This window comes from Zootoca vivipara, chromosome 7, assembly GCF_965207765.1.
Source record: "Zootoca vivipara chromosome 7, rZooViv2.hap1.1, whole genome shotgun sequence".
NCBI lineage: Eukaryota > Metazoa > Chordata > Lepidosauria > Squamata > Lacertidae > Zootoca > Zootoca vivipara.
The window spans coordinates 47,864,560-47,887,363 of record NC_142590.1 but is presented as its reverse complement, the minus strand read 5'-3'; the positions used below and the strand labels follow the sequence as shown (position 1 = coordinate 47,887,363).

Below are 22,804 nucleotides of genomic sequence, written 5' to 3'. Positions count from 1 at the left end.
TGCAATATCTTAACAACCCTTTTACAATATTAATTTACAATGTAGAAGCATCTACGGTAAATAATTTAAAAATGTGCAGCAGTGTTGGGATCAGGCTTGGATTGGCAGGGCCTGACACAAGAGACGGAAGAAATGCAGGGCTGGTCAGGGCTGGGCTGGGCTGCATGACGGGAACTTGGAATGGGGGGTGGCCGGTCTCCCCTTTCTGCCTCAACTTCAGCCACTCTCCCTTCCGATCTTTCTGTGGAGCAGAGAACCTCAGTGGAGGCTGGGGAGGATCACCCAAGTGGGGAGGCTGAACATGAGGTGGCAATGACTGAACAGGAGGCGCAGCCTTGTTACCTAGAACCAGGCACCACCTTCACAGAGGGAAGCAGACCCACCTGCACTGATGGAACATGAGTTTGCAACCTCAACATTCCTGCAAGGTACAAGAGTCTTGTGTGTGAGTGTGTCATGTCTCATCTTTAAAGCTTGGCGGTGGGGCAGGGAAACTTACTAGGCCGTCTTCACCGCTTCCTTCCAGTTCTGAACTTCTTGCCCTGCTCCGGATCTCTTCACTTAGATATCTGGATTCTCCCTTTTTAAGGAGTCAGCGGGAGAATATTGTTAGAAGCTTGCACACCAATTCTCAGAGTGGCGAGGATTCCAGGGATGGAAGAACTGACCCAGGGTTTTGCATTCCTTGGAATGCAGTCCCTGGAAACTTCTGGCATTTTGTAGTATTAGCTTGTATACTTGTAAATAAATGCCAAACAGTGGGTGGTGGTGGGGGTCTCAGCATTACTACCCCAACCATAATGCTTCCCCATCAGATGTGGGGTGGGGGTGGGGATAACATGAGCCCAAAATGTGCTTTTAGAGCTGCACTTCAGCTGAATGCTTTCTTAGCCTGATTCTTGCTGCATCTCCAGTCTGCATCATTTGTTCACCCAGACTCGACAGTACCTTACACAGCTGGGAAAGGGGGAAAGGTAAGTCCTCACCCCAAATTGCAGCCCAGCTAGACAGGAATTTCCATAACTTGGTCCCTCTGCCGCCTCCTCCTTCTCCAGGTCTCTTGCAGCAAGCAACATTCAAGAGATGGAGTTCTCATCAACTCCATCTTGAGAACATGTTCGCCTTGCATTTCTTCCTGTCAGCAGCTTAGCAATAGCAAAAGAAACAACAACCCAGTTCATTTCCACAGAAAAGCTGAATGAAATTCTTATGGTTCCCAAGCGATTCAGATCAGCTCGTCTTATTCGTTCATTAAATACAATCTGGTACAAAGTTAATCGAAAACATGATGAGAGTTTTCAGAATATTCTGTTGCAAGAACACATCGTATCTGAATCCAAAACAGCCCGAGAGCACTAGAAAAAGGTTTTGCAGAGATCCAAGACTAAGATGGTTAGGTCAAAACCTTGACTTAGCTAGGGGGCTTGCTGGTAGGGTTCCCCATCTTTTAAATCAGACCCTGCAGTTGCGTATTTAACTATTCAGCAAACATTATGTGATAATGTTAATATCCATGCTATGAAAAGCTTCACTTATGGATTTCTGCAGACCAAGCTGCTGTCAAAGCTGCTGTTTTAGTCTTATTTAGCAATTGCATTAGGAGCTAAATGTTATCCCTGCTCGGTCATAGAGCAATTACCTTGCATGTGATCCAATCCCTGCTTCTCCAGCTGGACTGGTCAGTGTAGACAACAGAGTGTAAACAAACCTGGGATGCACCTTCCTATGTTCCTAAATCAAGGTGCTTTTCAAAACACCACTGCAAAGATTCAATGAAAAATTGGCAATGCCACACCCTAGCCTTGGGAATTCACTGCCTCTTTCCAACCCTCCCCTTCATTTGTATTTAGAATATTGGCGACAATATTGTTCAAGATGATTGCTGCTTCCTTCCTTTAAGGATAATAACCCCATAATAACTTTGTAACGTGCTGTGTGCTTCAGAATAATTGGACAGACAATAGCTAAACCAGGCTTCCTCAACCTCGGCCCTCCAGATGTTTTGAGACTACAATACCCATCATCCCTGACCACTGGTCCTGCTAGCTAGGAATCATGGGAGTTGTAGGCCAAAAACATCTGGAGGGTTGAGGTTGAGGAAGCCTGAGCTAAACAGTCAATTGTCAAACTATTTCTTTCTTTCCAGGGTTGCCAACTAATAAGAAATGGTCTGCTTGCATACCTTTAATAGTAATGTTATGTGCAGAAATCAGCAGGAAAAACATTTCATGATACACATTTATCACCCGCTAATACCTGCTGATAATGCTGCTGCTGGCTGTGGCACAGTTACAGGGGTTGAGTAACATTTGGCTAGCCAACTTTTTTGCACAAGCATTTCAAAGGAACTCTTATGGGGTAAAATGCTTGAAGGTTCAAGAACTCCATGGATGAGGGAATCTCCAGTCATGTGCTTTCAACCCATTTCTTTGGAACGTATTTCCACATGTTAAGGCGTGGTATTCCCTGTGCTCCAAAGGATGGTCAACAGGGCATATATTAGTATATAAGGCATATTCTAAAGAAGTGTACTCTGTAAATACACATGTTTGACAAATCCATGTCAAAAATTAATCTGACAAAAAGGTTGCGAAAGATAGCAAATATGGAATGAAACCAGAAAGTCTGGAAATTTATATGTCCATAATTGCATCATCAGTTCCCGAATAAGCTATTAACTATTTCCTTGGTAATCCTGCAAAAGATTTTCCAAAGGGTATGTTTCTGGTCTCTTTAGTTCCACAGCAAAACAATAAAATATGTACGTATTGCAGGTTCAGGCATGAGGTCAGACTTCATGAAGTATTGTGCGTCATCCTGCCTGCCTGCCACTTTCCATTTACTGGCTGCTACGGCCAAATGGTGGCCAAGGAAGAGAGAGACAAAGCAAGCTGCATGTGCAAATACTGCACCGAGGCCCACAATCAGCATCAGGGTGGTTGACATCATTGGCTCTGAGATTAAGGCGCACAGGGAGTTTGCTCATAATATCCGAAGAAATAAAAAAATAAAACGTTTGAATAGGGCATGCATGGTCTGGTGTGGGGAGGATGGCTCTTTTGGTCCTCACTAGTGATGTTGTGCATGTTACTCAGTAGGCGCCTATGCATGGCAGCATTTCATATGGCAATTACAATGGATGTGTGATCAGTGGTGAAGAATCATGTTTTGCCAGGGACAAAAGGCTGCAGTTGGAGCATTGAAAAAATGCAATATCCCTACAGGATATTGTTACCTTGAATCCACTTCAATAAACAAATAACACTGCTTATTTTGTTGGAAGCTGTCCAGAGTGGTTGGGGAAACCCAGCCAGATGGGCGGGGTATAAATATTATTATTATTATTATTATTATTATTATTATTATTATTAGTCCTGCATTACAAGGTGTTGGACTAGATCAGGCATCCCCAAACTGCGGCCCTCCAGATGTTTTGGCCTACAACTCCCATGATCCCTAGATAACAGGACCAGTGGTCGGGGAAGATGGGAATTGTAGTCCAAAACATCTGGAGGGCCGAAGTTTGGGGATGCCTGGACTAGATGATCCTTGGGTCCTTTCCAACACTATAATTCTATGAGTCTATGAAAGGACCTAAACGAAGTGTAAGGGCAGATTTACACAGCGGTTTCAAAATAATCTGATTATAGTTTGATCATATGCCACCTTTGAGCTTTGGGCCTATTGCCACCTACACACAGTTACAAAAGCCCTACATAGAAAATGGTTATGATTGTCCAAACAGTGAGGGTAGGACTAGGCACCGAAAGTGTGGGAACAAGCAATTGTAATTCAAAGAGGTCAAAGCACTGCAGGGTAACTCACAGTGCCAAACCATACATAGAGAGATCGTGTATACGTATTTTTTTTTGCTAATGTCAGAAGCCTCCGAGCCACAGTGAGTGAGCGGAAATGTTTGCTCCTAAAGGAGGGCATAGACAGAATGGTAATCTGATGGAATGGAGAGAACCAGCTGGATTTCTGGATACAAAAGCTATAGAAGGACAGGGAAGGGTTTACAAGAGGCATTGAAAACAGTACAAAATCATTAAAATGACTGGCTTATCAAAATGTTTTAAACAGCTGCATAGGCCTGTCGGCGTTATAAAAAAACAATTCAAGAGATGTGTGATAGACAAAAGCAAAGAGGCCTGCCAAATCTCTGCTGGAAGAATGTTCCCCAACATGGAACCACTGACACTAAATGCCTGGCTTCCAGTTTTGAGCCTCTGTGACATGAGGGACAATAGTGGTGTGGAGAGAAGAAGCTCTAGGCCTTATTGACAAATTTAAAAATGGCAGGCCACTGGGTCTGAATGACATAATAATAATAATAATAATAATAATAATAATAATAAATTTTTATTTATACCCCGCCCTCCCCAGTCAAAACCGGGCTCAGGGTGGCTCACACCAATAAAATTACAATAAAACATAAAAAGCAATTAATTTAAATACAGATTAAAATACAGTATTAAAATTTAAAATGCAGCCTCATTTTGAGTAGTCCATAAATCCAAGCCATGAGGGAGGAAAAACACTGGGGTCAGACTAAGTCCAACCCAAAGGCCAGGCGGAACAGCTCTGTCTTGCAGGCCCTGCGGAAAGATGGCAAATCCCGCAGGGCCCTGGTCTCCTGTGAAAGAGCGTTCCACCAAGTTGGGGCCAATACTGAAAAGGCCCTGGCCATAGTAGAGGCCAATCTAGCCACCTTATGGCTCGGGATCTCCAGAATATTGTTGTTTGTGGGACCTTAAGGTCCTCCGCGGGGCATACCAGGAGAGGTGGTCCCGTAGGTACGAGGGTCCCAAGCCGCATAGGGGTTTAAAAGTCAAAACCAGCACCTTAAACCTGATCCTGTACTCCACCGGGAGCCAGTGCAGCTGGTAAAGCACTGGATGAATGTGATCCCGCGGCTGGGACCCCCTAAGGAACCTTGCCGCAGCATTCTGCACCCGCTGGAGTTTCTGGGTCAGCTTCAAGGGTAGCCCTGCATAGAGCGAGTTACAATAATCAAGCCTGGAGGTGACCGTTGCATGGATCACAGTGGCCAGATCAGGGTGAGAGAGGTAAGGGACCAACTGCTTGATACGGTGCCTCCATGGAAAGGGAGGCGTCGAAGGTTACACCCAAACTCTTGACAGAAGGCGCTGGCACTAATTGAGCCTCTGTAAGAGCTGGGTAGTTCTTAAAGAACTAAAATGTGAAACTGCTAACAAAAATATATACTGTAACTTGTTTCTCCATGCCTGAAGAATGGCAAGTGGTCTGTGTAGTAGCAGTTCCATGGTTAGGGCGATGCCTTAGGGCGGCAAACTAAAATGTCACAAAGTTCAAGCTTTTAGGTTCTCCGGGACACTTCATTGGGTCAGATGGTAAAGAAAACAGGCATGGGGAAAGCTGACTGATGGTGAAGCCAGGGAGGCGGCCTCTAGTTCCAGTCTGAAGCTAGAATGTGGGTGGAGGTCGGAAATGATAAACTGAGTTTCTGTTAGGTGCTGTGCAGATTTTGTCACACTAAAGACTGCTGGGGAAGAACTCGGAACATACAAGGTATTGTTGCCTGATAGCCATGATAATAATGTGAACAATTTTTCCATATACATTGGTGCCAAGTAAAATGAAACGTGTGCATATAAATTCAATGAAACGTGTGCATATACATTCAATGAAATGTGTGTCCCATTGAAAGGTACACCAGGAGGCCAATCTGTGTTCTTTGAATAAAAGGCTAAAGGGAGGCCCAACTCTTGCCTCGTTCAATGGGTAAACTTTTCTCTCAGTCAGGTGGAAGATGGAACACTGTTGTGACTTCCCCTCCAGCTGTGCCTTCCAACCTATGTCATTTTACCCAGGAACCTGGTGCAGTTAGACCATGGGAACTGGGTACATGAACTAAGTGGTTTGTCATTTGTGGTACAGCAGCTGCTAGGCCAATGCATTTCCCACCACCAGCCTTGATAGCTTCCTGTTTCCCATCCTGTCTCGCTCAGTGTTTCCCACCAAGCTTCTGCATAGCCAAAGTCCACATAAAAGTAGGGAAGTAAGAGAGAGGGATACAAATTATCTAAACTAGCAATCTTACATCTAATGATGAAGCTGCAGTTCTTGGGCCACATCCCTAGAAAACAGATCCACAAAAGCCAGGGGGCCTATTTTGGAATCTGTGGTTTGAGGGTCAACAGGATTCTTCCTCGAAGTTCCTGAAGTCAGAGGGAGTTCTCCTTCATCACCGTGAACTTGGAAAGCATAAGCTGCAGGGCCCAAGCCCATGTACTCACAGAATTGTAACGCAAGTGCTCTTCCCACTTGAAGGGGCTTGGATCTCTCCGCTTCCATACCGTTTTGTGTATTATGACATAAAATGATATCTCTCTGCTATGCTTCAGGTACAGGTAGCTCTGTCCTACTACAATGTAGAGGAGCATGGAGGACTTATTTAGAATGGTATGTACCAGGGCAGGTCTTCTGGACAATGGGGTCTTTTCAAACGCAATATACCACTCTTTGTGGAGCAGCAACATATAGGGCACTTAACCATCAGGTAGCGATGGTGCAGTTTGCAGGGTCTGCACAGAGTTCTTTAACTATCAAAAGTATTTGCATTGGCGAAACACAGAGAGAATAAGGCATTAGCAAACAGGCAACTCAGTAAAGAAAAGTTTAAAATGCTTCTAGCTGCTTTTCACCAGGCAATTGCTGCAGGCCCCTGATTTGGATCAGTGTGCTCTAAGCACACTTTAAACAACAACCAGGGGCGTGGGGGCGGTGCGCCCCGAGCGACGCTATCCCAGGGGCGCCATCGCTGCTGCCTGTCCCATCCCCAAAACGTGTGCCCTGCCCCAAAATGTGCGCCCCGCCACTGCACATGGTGCACCCCGCCCCAAAACATGCACCATGTCATTGCGCACAGTGTGCCCTGCCCCCAAAACGTGTGCCACGCCACTGCACATGCCACGCCCCTAAAACGCATGCCACGTCATTGCACATGGTGCGCCCCGCCCCCAGAACGCGCACCATGTCACTGGGGGCAGCACGCCTGCTCTCCGCCCCCGGTGGCGGAGCATGAAGCTCCGCCGCTGACAACAACCCATAGTGTAAGGCCCTGAGCGGACAGTGCAAGACTCAGAGCAACAACATATGTTTCTTAATATCTAATGGAGCCCATCACCACTTATTCATTGCAAATGAGTATTTTTTATTATTATTAAAACAAAACTTTATTTTATATCACAACAAATACAATCAATGAAGATCAACAATGAAATAAAAACAAATTACAACCATAACAATGTTGCAATTGTCTTATTTTCCCACCCACCCACCCACCCCTTCCACCCCCTTCCCCAGCGACTTCACAACCTGGCCTGAACTAATCCCCTTTATCTTCCTTTTTATTCTTAATATACATACCTTATTTCAATATTTACAATAAATTCATATCATATTTCTCATCTATCAAATTTCCTAGCTCAATCTCTCTTATCCTGCTACAATTAACCCATTATATTTCTAAAGAGAGAAAGAAAAAGATAGAACCTTTAAACATTGGAGGTAAGGCTTAAATTATCTACCTTAGTTTGCATATAATCTATAAATGCTTTCCAATTATTTTTTGAATCATCCTCTTTCATTCCCTTAACTTCTTCATATTTTGTGGCCAGAATATAATAATTATAGAGTTTCTTTTGCCAATCTTCTTTTGTTGGGACGGAAGCAGTTTTCCAGTTTTTTGCAATTAACACTCTTGCGGCAGTTACAGCATAACTTATACAGCATCTATCTCTGGGTTTGACATCTTCGGGCACCATTCCTAACAGGAGCAGTTTAGGGCACTTCTTAATTGGGTATCTCAGGATTTTCTTTAATTCCTTGTAGATTATTTCCCAGAAGACCTTAATTTGTTTACAACTCCACCACATATGTATGTGGGTTCCAATTTCCTGGTTACATCTCCAACAGATGTTACTCGATTCTGGGTAAATTTTAGCCAATTTAGCTGGTGTTAAGTGCCATCTGTTTTGCATTTTCATTATATTTTCTTTTATATCATAGTTTGGCGTAAAATTTGAATCTCTCCTCCACAAATTTTCCCATTCTTTCATTGAGATGGGCTTGCCTAAATCCTGGCTCCATTTAATCATATAATCTTTTGTTAATTCTTCTTCGGTTTTCCATTGTAATATAATTTGATACAATTTTTTTATATATTTATCTTTATTTACCAACAGAATCTCCTCTAATTTAGATACTTCTTTATCAAAGCCAATTTTTTTATCGATTTGAAATCTCTGATTCACTTGAAAATATTCTAGCCATGTATTAAAATATCCTTTTACTGCCATATATTCTTTTAATTGCCAAATTCCATTTTTATTTTCTAATAGATGTTTATATGTTGGCCAATTTGCTTCCATATTTTTCCTTTTAACCGCAACTATCTCTAGAGGGGAGATCCACCAGGGTATTTTAGGCTCAAAATATCTTTTATATTTTTGCCAAACTGCATATAAAGATTTCCGAATAATATTTAACAAAAAGGTGCTCCTTTTTTCTATTTTCTCCTTCATCAGGTAATGGTGCCACCCAAATGCCATCCCATATCCCTCTAGATCTAATAGGTCAGTGTCTTTCAGAGCCATCCATTCCTTTATCCACCACAGCGCTGCCGCGTCATGATACGCTTCAAGATCTGGCATCCCAAATCCTCCCCTTTGTCTCTGATCTATCATAATCTTATATTTAACTCTGGGGCGCTTCCCATTCCATATGAATTTGGTAAGATCTTTTTTCCATTCTTTAAAGATTTTTTCTTGCCCTAGTAGCGGAAGGTTTTGAAATAGGTGGTTCATCCTCGAGAGTACGCACATTTTCACTAGAGAGATTCTCCCCAATATTGATAATTTTAATTTATCCCACGTTTCTAAATCTTTTTTAATTTTTTTCCAGATTGTCTTATAATTTTCTTGTATTAGGTCAATCCCCTTTATAGTGGTTTGAATGCCCAGGTACTTGATTTTTTTGACAATTTTCAAGCCTGTATTCTCCTGGAGGGCTGTTCTCTCATCCATTTCTAAATTTTTAACTAGCATATTGGTCTTCTCATAATTAATTTTCAAGCCAGCTAGATGTCCATACTCTTTTATCTTTTCGATTGCGACCGGAATGCCTTCGACAGGGTCCTCTGTCATTATTATTATATCATCAGCGAATGCTTTAATTTTGAATTTTTTATTGCCAATTAATATTCCTTTAATATTTTCTTCTTCCCTAATATTTTTTAATAAAATTTCTAACGTGATTATAAAAAGGGTGGGAGATAGAAGGCACCCCTGTCTGGTGCCTCTCGTAATATCTATTTTGCTTGATATTTTCCCATTTATTAGAATTTTTGCTTCTTGGATATTATAAATTGCTTTGATTGCATTCACCAATTCCTCCCCTAAATTTAAATTTTCCAATGTTTTTATCATAAAGGGCCAGGAGACCCTGTCGAAGGCCTTCTCAGCATCGATAGAGAGAAGAGCTGCTCGCTTGTCTCTTCGATTCTCGAGGCATTCCAGGATATTTACAATGGTCCTTATGTTGTCCTTTGCGTATCTACCTTTTATAAATCCCGCCTGGTCTCTATGTATTATATCCTCTAAGATGTTGCTTAATCTTTTGGCCAGGATTTTTGCAAAAATTTTGTAGTCGCTATTTAATAACGAGATTGGCCTGTAATTGCCTGGATTGTCTACATCTGCTTGTGATTTAGAGATTAATATTATCTGGGCTTCATTCCAAGTTTGGGGTGTCCTTCCCTTTTTCAGAATTATATTCATTAGGTCAGTGAGGGGGGCCAAGAGTTCATCCTGTAGTTCTCTATAAAATTCTATTGGTAACCCATCAGGGCCCGGGGCCTTCCCTTTCTTCATATTTTTAATTGCATCTAAAATTTCTAGGGACGTTATTTCTTCATTTAATATTTTTAGTTTTTCCGTTGGTATCTTTGGTAGATGATATTTTGTTAAGAATTCATCAATCTGTTCTGTGGGTGTTTCTTCCTTTTGATATAATTTTTCATAAAACTTTTGGAAGACTTTCATAATTTCCTCCGTTTTATAATAATATTTTCCTTCCGATCGTATTCTATTAATCATTTTTTTCATTTTTTCTTTTTTTAATTTGCCAAGTCAGCAGTTTACTAGGTTTATTGGCCCATTCGAAGTTTTTATATCTCCAGAATTGTATCTGTTGTTCCATTTCTTTATCAATTAATTTTTCGAATTCCAATCTCAATATTTTAAGATCTTGTTCCACTGACTTGTTATGGTTTTTATAAAATATTTTCTCTTTATATTTTATCTCCTGTAGGAGTTTTTCTTTCCTTTGTTCTCTATCTTTCCTTACTTTTGCATTTAATGAAATAAAATAACCACGTACCACGGCTTTGCCCGTGTCCCATACCGTTAGGGGATCCACCTCATCCTTATGGTTTAACTCAAAATACTCTTTTAGGACTTTCTTGGCCCCCTGAATATTCTTATTGTTGTTTAACATGAAGACGTTAAGCCTCCAGTTTTTTTGTGTTTGTTCATTTTTTAATGAGAGGGTCACTGGATTATGATCCGAGAGGGTCTGGGGTCTTATTTCTATTTTATGTATTCTTAGTGCCAATTCTTTAGGAATCCATATAGTGTCTAATCTGCTGGCTGTTTGGTGACGCGCCGAAATGTGTGTATATTCTTTTTTAATGGGATTTTTATATCTCCATGCGTCTAATAGATTTAAATTTTCCATAATATCCATAAACTTTTTTGGTAATTTTGTCTTATTTCCTTTATAGCTTCCATTTTTATCTAATTCTACATCAACGACTCCATTCATATCTCCCATTACAATTATTTTTTCACTCATATAATCCATTAACTGGGTCTCCAAGCTTTTCAAGAAGGCCATTTTACTCCCATTGGGGGCGTAAATCCCCACCCAAAACCATTGTTCTCCTTCAATCGTTGTTTTAACCATAACACTCCTTCCCTCTCTGTCTGTCCAGATTAATTCCGGATTCCATTTATTTTTAATATACATCACGACTCCTCTCTTCTTTTTTGTATCTGCCGCCACAAATTCTGATCCTAATTTCTCGATCCAAAATTCTCACATGTTTTTTGTTAATGTGCGTCTCTTGGAGACAAACCACATCCCAATTCTGTTTTCTTAATATATGTCCCACCCTATTCCGTTTCCTTTTATTATTCAGGCCATTTACATTCCATGAAATTGTTCTTAAGTTCATATTTATTAGATATTATAGATCAATTTAGAAGAAGAAAAGAAAAAGAAAAAAGGGGGGAGGGGGTTGGGGACGGAAGGGAGGGGGAGAAAGGGGGGATGAGGGAAGGAGAAAAAAAAAGAAAAAGAAAAAAAATGAGTATTTAGGGTGGTCAGGGTTCCTTCACCTTTAGTTGTGTAGAACAGGGGATTTCAGAAGCTCCCTAGAAAATCGCTCTTCTGTGCCACTATTAAAGATGCAGGAGCCCTGCGCTCTTTGTGTCCCATGCTAGGAACACGGGTCACTCTCAGCGTACACTGTGGTTATGTTCTGAGGACAGTGTGTAAAGCCAAAATTGCATAAAGTCAAAACACATTTGGTTCAATGGTGGCTGGGATTGCCAAAATTATTTTTTTCCCTTGGTCCTTGCCTCCTTCCCACCCCGTTTTATTTTAATTTATTTTTACCAAGTGTGTAAAGCTGAATGTGCACAAGTTAAATGCATGTAAGTTGAGAGTTACCTGTATTGGATCGCCATGGTGTGAAAAGCAGGGGAAGCTGTGCAACTGAGGAGACATTGCTGCAGGGGTGCTCAGAACTTTTGCTTTCCAGAGTAATGGAGTTTTCTTTAACAATGAACAATCACTCTACTTTTTTAAAAAAAGCAATTCATTAAATTTTCCAATTAAACACATTTAAACAAAAACAAACCACACATACAGCCACAAACACATCAACACATCAACACATAATAAACAAAATAAACACAAAATTTTTCTTCTTAACATCTTATCAGTTATTACACTTTTCTTTGCTCTGCCGAGCTTTGACTTCCCTCCTTCCCCCCATTCGGTTTTCTTGTCCACTTCTATCTCGCAGTTCCTTTATTTCATCTACTTAAAGTCAATTCGTAGGATTTATTTCAGTCCTGCAAGTGTCTTTAAACTTCTACAGTTCTTCTCCATATAGTCCACAAATTTACTCCGGTCCTTTTGGAGCCTTGACTCTCCCTGGTTTCGGATCCTGCTAGTCAGCCTTGCTAGTTCCGCATAGTCCATCATTTTCGTCTGCCACTCTTCAATCGTCGGTAACTCCTGAGTTTTCCACTTTTGGGCTAACAAAGTCCTAGCCGCAGTTGTCGCATACAGAACGATCACTCTACTAAGGAAGTGGGGATGTCCTGTATAGCAATGCTTCCTATAGTGTGTGCTTGGAACAGCAAATACCTTGAAATTACTCTGGGAGTAGATTGGATGTAATTACCCAAGGAGAGAAAACATGTATGTGACATCTGAAACATTTCAAACCAAATACTATATAAGAGATGGGCTTGGCTTAATTTTGGTGTTGTGTTCTTCGCTCCCCAACAGGTCCCAAAGGTTCATTTCTGTCCATGCTCACAGACAGCTTAGTGGCTTTACTGAGTCTTGTCTAAACCAGGAGATGCGATAGTGTGGTGACTACACACTTTAGGTCATTATGACACATGTCGGGGCAGCTTTCTCAGAGATTGGGCTACTTGGTCAGTAAAGTGACATGGCCTCCCTATGTTTAGGGAGGCAAAGTGTTGTGTTTGGCTTGTTGTGAGGTTATATTGCTTGTTATGTGCAAGGATTTGGATAGACCTTGGGGGTTGAAAAAAAAATGAGTTTCAAATTTAGCAACACTAGTTATTTGTTCCAGAGAATACATGTTATGCAATCATCATGACCGTCCTTAAAAATATGAAATAAAATTCAGTGTCTCCAATTAGAGAGAAGAAACACTACCATGTGATACTTTTGGCATCAAATGTGGAATTATCATAGTGAAATTTGGGTTGCTACAGAGGCCACATGCTTTGTGCCTGTCGTGAAGCCATTAAGCACTGCCATGCTTGAAAAGGTTACATCTGTTGAATTTCCACTTACAAATTATCACCAAGGCAGAGGACAGTAATTGTTTGTAGGTCAGTTTCCAAATGCACACATATTCAGGCTGGATTGGTATCTCCAAATTCCAGCTAGAGGGTTCAATCCAGGAAAGTTAGAACAGACCTAGCATGGAAGCTGGAAAATCCAGGAGACAACGTGGCAAGCCACCAAATGAGCCAGGGTTGGGGCAGATCTCCACCATACATTGAAAGTACTTTCAGCACACATTTTAAAACACATGTTTCTGCTGAAAAGAATCATGAGAATGGTAGTTTCCCCCTACAGCTCCCATCATCCTTAATAGCATTCCCTTAACTGGCATTGAATGGGTGCCTTACATGGGTAGTGTGGATCTGTCCATGGTCTCAAACTCCAGAGCTCAGCCAAGGTCTGCAGAAAGACAGTCCTAGAGAAGGCAGGAAGACAAGAGATTAAAGGAAGGCAGCCTAGGCACAAAGAAATATTGGAATATGTCTTTAGCACAGTTATAAGGTTGGAAGTGCAAACTTGCCAAATTGGTGCTCATGTGTACATCAAAAAGAGAGGATGGTTGACTGAATCACCTCCCAGAAGTGTTGCAGTACCACCATGGACAGACAGAGATGGGAGTCATGTAAGAATGGGAGGGGGAACCTTTTGTTGGACTTCAACTCCCATCAGTGCCAGCTAGTATAGCCAGTGGTCAGTGTTGATGGGAGTTAGAGTCCAACAACATCTGGAGGTGTAAGTGTTCCCACCCCTGACCTAAGAGAACCCCAGCCTCTCTTGGTTGAGGTTTTTAGAGTGGAATCCCAAAGGAATGTGACTCACAGCTGGGTCAAAAAGACTAATAATGAATTGGCTTGAAACGAACACGTGGAAATGATGAAATTCTCAATGGACAGTACCAGCAGCATCTTCACAGCCAAGAAACAAGTCAATCCATGGAATTTACAGCTTGTGACTACCCTGAATTTCTCGAGTGTGTGACATTCATACAATGTTGAAGAGTGTGGACACGGCTTATCCGAATGACTAATTCACAACTTCCAATGACCTCATTTTAAGAACAAAACCAAGCAAAGCAAGCAGCTCCCACACACATCCATTACAAAAGTTTAAAATCACCAATGGGCTGAAATAAGTCAAGGGTGTTTTTTTTTTTACGGAAGACCTAAAAAAGGAATGTTCTTAGCTACTGGACAGTCTCCTGACTTGTAGGACATCTTCCCTCCAGAGAGCATCCTCCAGTCTGGCATCTTTCAGATGTTTTGGATTACAGCTCTTATCAGCCGCAGCCAGAACATCCATACTGACTGAGACTGATGTAGCCCCAAACACATGGAGGGCACCAGAATGAGGAAAGCTGTCTCAGAAGATTATAATTATTTAATTGCACAACAATTGCATAATTATTATCCTGTCATAGAGAGAAGCTGCTCACACAATCTCGTCTTCCTGTATTTCCCAACTGCTCAGACAAGATTTTGTTCCTCGTTCAGAAGTGGGTGCAGTGCGATTATGGCTGTGCACAGTGTGGCTGTGCCAGGTTCATGGGTGCCAACAGACTGGTGCTTGTGATCACAAAACAGCACCTCTCCCCTCGATGCCAAGGCCAGTTTTATGAACTTTTCAACAATGGATGTTTTCAGCTTTACATCTTCAATAGACGCTGACGAGGCACCATTGCACCGTCCCATGTGGAGTGTGCATGCACCCTTTTGAAAGAAAACAAACTTAGGGCAGATCCATAACACTGGTCCTGAGACACCTACATTGGCTCCCAGTACATTTCCGAGCACAATTCAAAGTGTTGGTACTGACATTTAAAGCCCTAAATGGCCTCGGTCTTGTATACCCGAAGGAGTGTCTCCACCCCATCATTCAGCCCGGACACTGAGATCCAGCACCGAGGGCCTTCTGGCGGTTCCCTCATTCCGAGAAATGAGGTTACAGGGAACCAGACAGAGGGCCTTCTCGGTAGTGGCACCCACCCTGTGGAACGCCCTTCCAGCAGATGTGAAGGCAATAAGCAACTATTTTACTTTTAGAAGACAACTGAAGGCGGCCCTGTTTAGGGAAGTTTTTAATGTTTGATGCTGTACTGTTTTTAATATTCGTTTGGAAGCCGCCCAGAGTGGCTGGGGAAACCCAGCCAGATGGGCGGGGTATAAATAATAAATTATTATTATTATTATTATTATTATTATTATTATTATTATTATTATTATTATCCACACCACACATTCAAAGCACATTCGACACACATTGAAAGCACATGCCTTTCCAGACTGAATGCACTTGAAATGTATGGTAGTTTCCCCATCACAGCTACAACTATCACCTATAAAGCTTAGAATAGAATCATAGAATCATAGAGTTGGAAGAGACCACAAGGGCCATCCAGTCCAACCCCCTGCCAAGCAGGAAACACCATCAAAGCATTCCTGACATATGGCTTTAGGCAGCTCAGGACTCTAATACTTCAAGGACCTCCTCTCCACCTATGAACCGGACTCTGCAGTTGCAATTGAGGCCCTTCTCCAGCTGTTTTCTCCATGAGAGGTCTAGACAAGGGTGGCAACAAGAGAAAGGGTCTTTTCAATGATGCTTGTGGAATGCTCTCCCCAGAGAGGCTCACCTGGCGCCATCATTATATATCTTAGGTGCCAGGCTTTTGACTTTTAATTATCTGTGACCTCCTTCAGTGGGTGGGATCTTTTAATTCTGCCTTTTAAAAACATGGGTGTGTTTTAGATTTTTCTGTGCTTTGTTTTATCCTGGTCTTCATGAGTGTTATTTATTTACTGTTGTAAGTCACTTTGGGTTACATTGGGTTGTGTGTGTGTGTTTTTTTAAAAAAGCAACTACGGTAAAAAAAATTTAATAAGCAACAATAAAAAAATAAAAAATAATAGCCCAGAAACAACCAGGGAATGCCCTTTCGAGCACAATGCCCAGAAAAGGAAGGTTAGTGACTTTGCAATAGTTGGGAATTCAATCAGCTTCTCCTTATGCAAGTGTGAGGCTTTATGCAAGTGTGAGTATGGGACTGTAATTATAGCTTTCAGAGAAACAGTGGCCGAACATGAATGGTGATCTGCTTTTAGCTTAAGCATCTCCTGTTTCCGTGCATGTTCTCCCCTGTATAAAACATGCATACATGGCAAACTGGCAATCAGCACATGTGCACTGTTAGAGATTTGGGGTAAACACTAGAAATTAATAAATTGGGTTATTTGTGATATGAAGAATATAAACTGCAAGGGGATTCCTGGGCTGCTTTAAGCAAACCCATCCGAAGAGCATAGCTGTTAGCTTTACAACAGAGAGCCATTGAGGGCCCTCAACAACTCCTTGTCCCAGGTGTGACTGGAGGCTGGAGATTTGGAAGGTGGCCAGAGGTAACTGCTCTGGGAAGAAGAAAGAGGAAGAAAGGGGGAGATCCATCTTGGCGAGGGTGAAGGAGGGACTGCCTGCAATGTTCTGGGCCATGCTGTCAGATCTGGACCCCCTCCATACAGACTGAGGGTGCAAATAGGCGAATACGCCCTATTTCTCAAAGCACAACAGCGTCTGCCTTGTCTTCTGTTATCCGAAGGGACACAGACTCTGTGTGGGCGCCTGGGATCCCATGCACTCTTGGCAGAGAGAGGGACAGGCACCTGACTTTTGTAACAGCACACACACACACACCCTGTTTAGCTTTCCCCAAGGATCAAAGTTTATTTTGACTACATTTTTTTCACATAACCTGGGAAGGTCTTAGTTTTCATGCAAAAATATTAATCCTAGCTACTGCTGCAAATAATGCAGAATTCATTCCAGCCACAGCATTCTTGTATTGCTGCCAAGCCCCATGTTAAAGGCTGGGGCTTTCCATCGAGTCAAACGCACAATTCATGTCCTGCCACTGTTTATTCAAATGCTGCAGTTGCAACCTCAAAGTCTGTGCGATGGCAGGACTCCCAGTGACCTAACAGTAAGCTAATTGGATCCTCAGCTTCATCCCATTTTTCTTACCATACCCGCAGGCATCACTATTCACGTCTCGTCTACTTTTATTAGGCATTGTAGCTTTTATTGGCTATGTGGTAGTCAAAGAGCATAAGAAATAAAACATGGAGTAAATCAATAACTTTTACTGGATTGCCTCCATGCGGGATTTCAAGTTCCACAAAAGTCTTTATGGTACAGCTTGTTGCAGTGACGCAGCAACAACGTTTAGTCCAATAAAAGCTATTTCTTTTCCTGCTTTAGTTCTTACAGCCTTCCTGTGCCTGGCATTGCAAAGCCAGCTAAACTTAAAGCAGAAGTTGGATGGCTACCTGTCATGTACAAACTAGTTGAAATTCCTGCATTGCAGGGGGTTGGACTAGATGACCCTCAGGGTCCCTCCCAACTCTAAAATCCTATGATTACAGGCCTTGGCTCAGCATCTTGGACAGCTTCATGCAAAGGAATTTAAGAAACAAAGGTTTTTCTGGTATGGGAGATGATAAGGAACACTTCTCTTGCTTGATTTCTATATGTTCAGCTGCTGTAAAAGACACAAATTGCGTCCATGCCAACACTTTCCTCAGTTTTGTTCCACTTCGTTTTTATTTGCTCACTGTCCCAGAAATGGCATTTCCACATTCCACCCCCTACTCAAGTAACTCTCCTCCTGGAATTGGAAGCCCAAGGGGTGGTTGTTCTTAAAAAAAACTCCGAATTTACACCACACACTTTGAATATCTTTACACATTGTCCCTCATACTGCTTCCAGACTTCTGCTTGTTTTGTGAGTGGGATTCAACAACCCACAAATCACAGTCTCCCTCACTATCGCTCAGATGCTCTCCTTCCTCAAGCATTTTCGGCATAACCATCACCTGTAAACGCCTCAAAAATTATTTCATGTTGCATATACACTATACTGTACATCCAAATCACATTCAAATACCCCCTCAAGGAATTCTGGGTACTATCTTTTATCACACACAGTGTTAAAATTCCCAGCAACAATTAACAAGCAATGGTTCCCAGAATTCTTTGCGGCTGGGTAATGTGCTTTGTACCTCAGCAGGCCTGGCCCAATATATTCTGATGCCTGAGGCAAAGGACAAGATAGTGCCACCACCCCTTTCCGATACAGAAGCTGACTGGAGTGGCAGCTGAATCTTACTTCCAAGCTTGAGGATTAGTCAGCATCCTACACTGCAGCGGAGGCAGCAGGCAGTCTTAGAACAGGCTGCATGGCACACCTAGCTTTGCTTTCAGCACCTTGCTGCCAGTCCATGTCCTCCAGCATCTGGCGCCTGAAGTGGCTCTGTCTGCCCAAGGGTCAGCAGTATAGTTCAGTAAGCTGAGCCAGCCTTGGGGTGACATCTTACCCTTTCGTCGGGTCCCTTCAGGCTGGTTTAACCTCAGCCCTACTAACAATGTTATGATATAGACCAGAGGCAGCTGGAAAGTGACTGTGCCAGCAGCATGTTGATAAACATTGCTTCTGTAAATAAAGTAATCCATCATAGAAGGAAATTAAAAGTTCTCCGTATAAACAGATAAGGGAAAAGAGGACACTCGGTGGTCTGTAGCAAAAGCAGCTTCTGTGGGTTGTCCCCAGGCAAGCACAGTTTGCTGAGAGAAACATCAGTGGGCACATTTTTCAGGGATATAGGATGGGCTTTCCCATGCTATAATTTGCAGAAACCAAATTTGACATAAGAATTGAATTAAAAAGAAAAAAAGAACATACACTCTTTTTTGGAGGACCTATCTGCGCACAGTTTTGCTTTAAAAAGAAGATGTTGAAATGTGACTGTTCAGCAAATCTGATCCTCGCAAGTCCCAAAGAAAAATGTTCAGAAGCAGGAGTGATTCTGATAGAGTTGACCTTTCTTTCCCCTGAGAGAGGCTCTTTATGGGCAAAGAAAAATCAACAGGAGCAGTTACGATATTCAGGGAGGCACACAGGGAGAAGGAAGCTGTTCCCAAGCTGAATTTCTGTTTCTGATGTGATTGTCAAGGCACAGGACTTATGATGGAGAGAGAAAAGTAATATTCTTCTGTATGAAGGGGGGATGCAGAGACAGACAGGCCGTGCATGAAGGGTAAAACCCATATATGTGGAAGAAACACTTCTGGTGCTCTTTCTGACCTCTAGAGTTGTCAACTCCCCCACAAATAGGGCTTCCCCTGCTTTTAATGGCTTCTCGACATTGTGCAGATGAAACTCCCCCTCCCCACTCACTGCATCTCCTTGACAGGGAAAACCCCAGTTATTAAATTGCACAGCAGGAAGCTGTTAGAGATAGGAGCCCTGCCAGAAGAAAAGTTGGCAAATCTCTCTGCATCTCTTACTTAGCACAGAAGTAATGCTGAGAGTGTGTAGATGGGGAAAGATCTCTTTTCTTTCCCCAACTCACATTTGAGGACACTGCCTACATTTTTGGCTCTGCCTGAAGCAGTGAGATAAGATGGAGCAGTTGACAACTAAGCAGTGGGCTGGATCAAGTTCAGAGAAGTCTTTCAGCTTCCTATATGGTATGCTGCAAGATGTTGGAATAGATATTTCCTAGTTTTTATGCAAGTAGGATAGCCACAGGGCTCCTGAGTCTTTAAAAGCCATGTCACAGTCAGGCGTGTAACTGGTGCAGCTATCTTCATCATGATATTTCCATTTTGTCACCCCTAGGATTTCTGCCCACACAGGTGTAAAAGTCAAAGAATTAGGGGATGGGGAGAGCTGGCTTAAAGAGATCCACACCATACATTTAATGCATTGGGCTTTCCCCAAAGAATCCTGGGATGCCTGGGATTCCCCAAATAATCCTGGGAACTGTAGTTTGTCAAGGGTGCTGGGAATTGTAGCTCTGCAAAGGGTAAACTACAATGCCCAGGATGCTTCGGGGGAAGCCTTGTGTTTACAAGTATGGTACGGATGTGATATTGGAACAGGTGTAGATTTTGGAAGTTAATTTACAAGATAATTTACAAATCTAATCACAATCAAATAGTTGCACAGTAGATGGAGCCAGGCTTTCCCAACAGCTGTGCTGGCTAAGACTGATGGGAGTTGAAGTCCAAAACATCTGGAGAGCACCAGGTATGGGAAGTCTGTTATGGTCCAAAGCAGGCATCCCAAAACCTCGACCCTCCAGATGTTTTGGCCTACAATTCCCATCTTCCCTGACCACTGGTCCTGTTAGCTAGGGATCATGGGAGTTGTAGGCCAAAACATCTGGAGGGCCGCAGTTTGGGGATGCATGGTCCAAAGGATGTTGTATGAGCAACTGAAAAGAGCATAACATATATTCTTTTTCCAAAGAAAGAGTAGTAGTATTTTTTGCTGGGTTTCCTTTATGTTCCTAATTAAACAGGGACATCTGTGTAATCGGAAACAGCTTTCTTATCCCCCGTCTCCAAGAATGGATTCACTGTTAGACCCTGGCTGTTTGGACACATATTCCTACTAAACTGCTCTTGGAGCAAGAACCAGTTTTCTCTTTTTCATTTGTTTATTCTTTGCCGGTTTTGCTACAATTGAGTGAATGAACTTGCATATAGCAATAGAGAGTTTGCATTTCTAACATTTCATTCCTGTTCTACCCCCTCAACCTTCCTGCAGTGCTTTTCCTACTCTTAGTTTCTAATTACTACTTTTGCCATGTTTACCTCTCCCAGTGGTGGGGCGGTTTGGGAGGCCCTTGGACCCCAACCCCAACCCCCTGTGCTCCCTTACGGTCTCACTAGCCATAGGAATAATTGCTGATTGCAGGGGAGTGCAGTCTCGATTCACAGAAAAACTCAGAGGGGAAAAGATTCCAGGATTCTCTGTGGTTAGCAAGAGAAAGGAATGCGCATTACAGATGCTGAGTTATGGTTACAGCTCACACGGCATCATTTAACAACAGGTGGCTGCTCAGCAAAGCAGAGACTGCAAGGGTGCAAAACAGTTGTGATCCTGTCAAGGGGGGCTGGGTCACAGAACATAGATAAAAGTTAGGGAGAACAGGATGTGAGACTAGACCAGCCCTAGAATTTTGGACTACAATTCCCATCTTCCCCGACCACTGGTCCTGTTAGCTAGGGATCATGGGAGTTGTAGGCCAAAACATCTGGAGGGCCGCGGTTTGGTGGTGCCTGGACTAGACGGGCCCTTTTGTCTGATCCAGCAAACATCCTCACTATCGCATGATTGCACCTATTTCCCCTTCACCATTTCAATTGTGACCTCAAAACAAGAACATATTATCCTTAGCAGCTGTTGTGCAACAATTGTTTGGAAAGTCTCTTGTCTCTGTTCCTTTCCGTCAGGATTTATATGATGGGAAGGTGTGTGTGTGTGTGTGTGTGTGTGTGTGTAAAGTCTAATGAAAAGGAGACTCAGGTCCTGGCCAGCACATCCCAGCAGGAGTGAAGATGCATCTGGGGGTCTACCAGCAGGAAGCAAAGTGCCCCAAATCATACTGGACTTGCTCAAATGTAATATATTCCATTCACTCCCCAGTAGGGTGAGATTTCCTTAACTCAAAACATCTGGGACAGATGCTTGCACAACCTCTTATGAGGATCATCAGTAAAAGCGCTTCTGGGAGGCAGCTTGTTTCACAAACTTGAGATTAAATAAAAGCCCTTCAATGTGTGTGTGTGGGGGGGTTATGGCTTAGGTTTTCATTCTCTTCAGGATAACTAGTCTAATATGTAATGCCACCATCTTATAAAATATTCTGAGGATTTGTTTCTTTTTAAAAATAAGTCCTGGAGAGAAAATCATGTTAGAGCTAAAATCTTTCTTCATTAAGAATCACTTGGAATATTGCCACTGACTTCAGTAGAATGATAGCAATAAAAGTGGAATAAAATAAAGGAGAGGCTGTTTATCAAGAGTCAATTCTGTCTGTAAAAGATGTGCATCTGCTGCACATCTGCAAGCAACATGTTTGTTTGTTTTTCATTTTGACAGGTGGGGAGAGGGAGGAGCCATATTCTGCAGGCAGGATATGCTAGGAGCAATAATTTTGTTTCCAATGCCATGCACACATGAGTGACTGAAAACACAGTGAGGTCATCCCCTTCTCTGCTGCATTTCAAGTTGCATTTGTAAATTGTACACACCACAGAAAGGGTTAGGCTATTTTCATCCAATGTGTATTACCTGTTTGGGTTTCCCCCAATTCCTGTCCATGAAGCTGTTGTCTGTGCACACACTCTGCACATGTGCAACAGGTGGCTAAATAGTACACATTTGGGCTTAATTGCAGCTTATGGTTTCAGATTGGATGAAAGTCGGTTTGAGAGAATATGCGCCAAACAGCAGTTTTTCTCAAGAAACTACAGATTATGGGTACGGTAGATATGCATTGTGGTTAACATCATGTATACACAGTTTAACAGCCTTGAAGGAACTTTTGACATTCCTACAAAATGTTCCCAGGTGAACAGTAGTATGACATTGGAAACCTTTGAACAACCTATCCTTGCAATCTTAGAGAAGATTACCCACAACCTACATTTGTTGCAGGGTAAAGAACAGCCACAGTCTTTTAGTGTGATATGGTGGGACTTTGTTTTTATGTGCCTCTGAATCACACAGACAAGAGCATCTGCCAGAAACGTCTGGGACAATTTGGCATGCATGATCTTCTCCTGTTAAGGCCCAGCTCTTATT

At 42.4% G+C, this 22,804-nt stretch overlaps 1 protein-coding gene across 1 annotated transcript in view; it reads right to left on the bottom strand.

The window, feature by feature from the left end:
- The window catches only part of EPS8L3 (EPS8 signaling adaptor L3), an 83,609-nt gene that overhangs the window by 60,131 nt on the left and 674 nt on the right, over positions 1-22,804 (bottom strand). Inside the window, exon 2 of the mRNA XM_088674118.1 lies at positions 13,509-13,576. The gene's annotated coding sequence lies outside the window, so the exon portion shown is untranslated. The remainder of the gene's footprint in view (positions 1-13,508; positions 13,577-22,804) is intronic.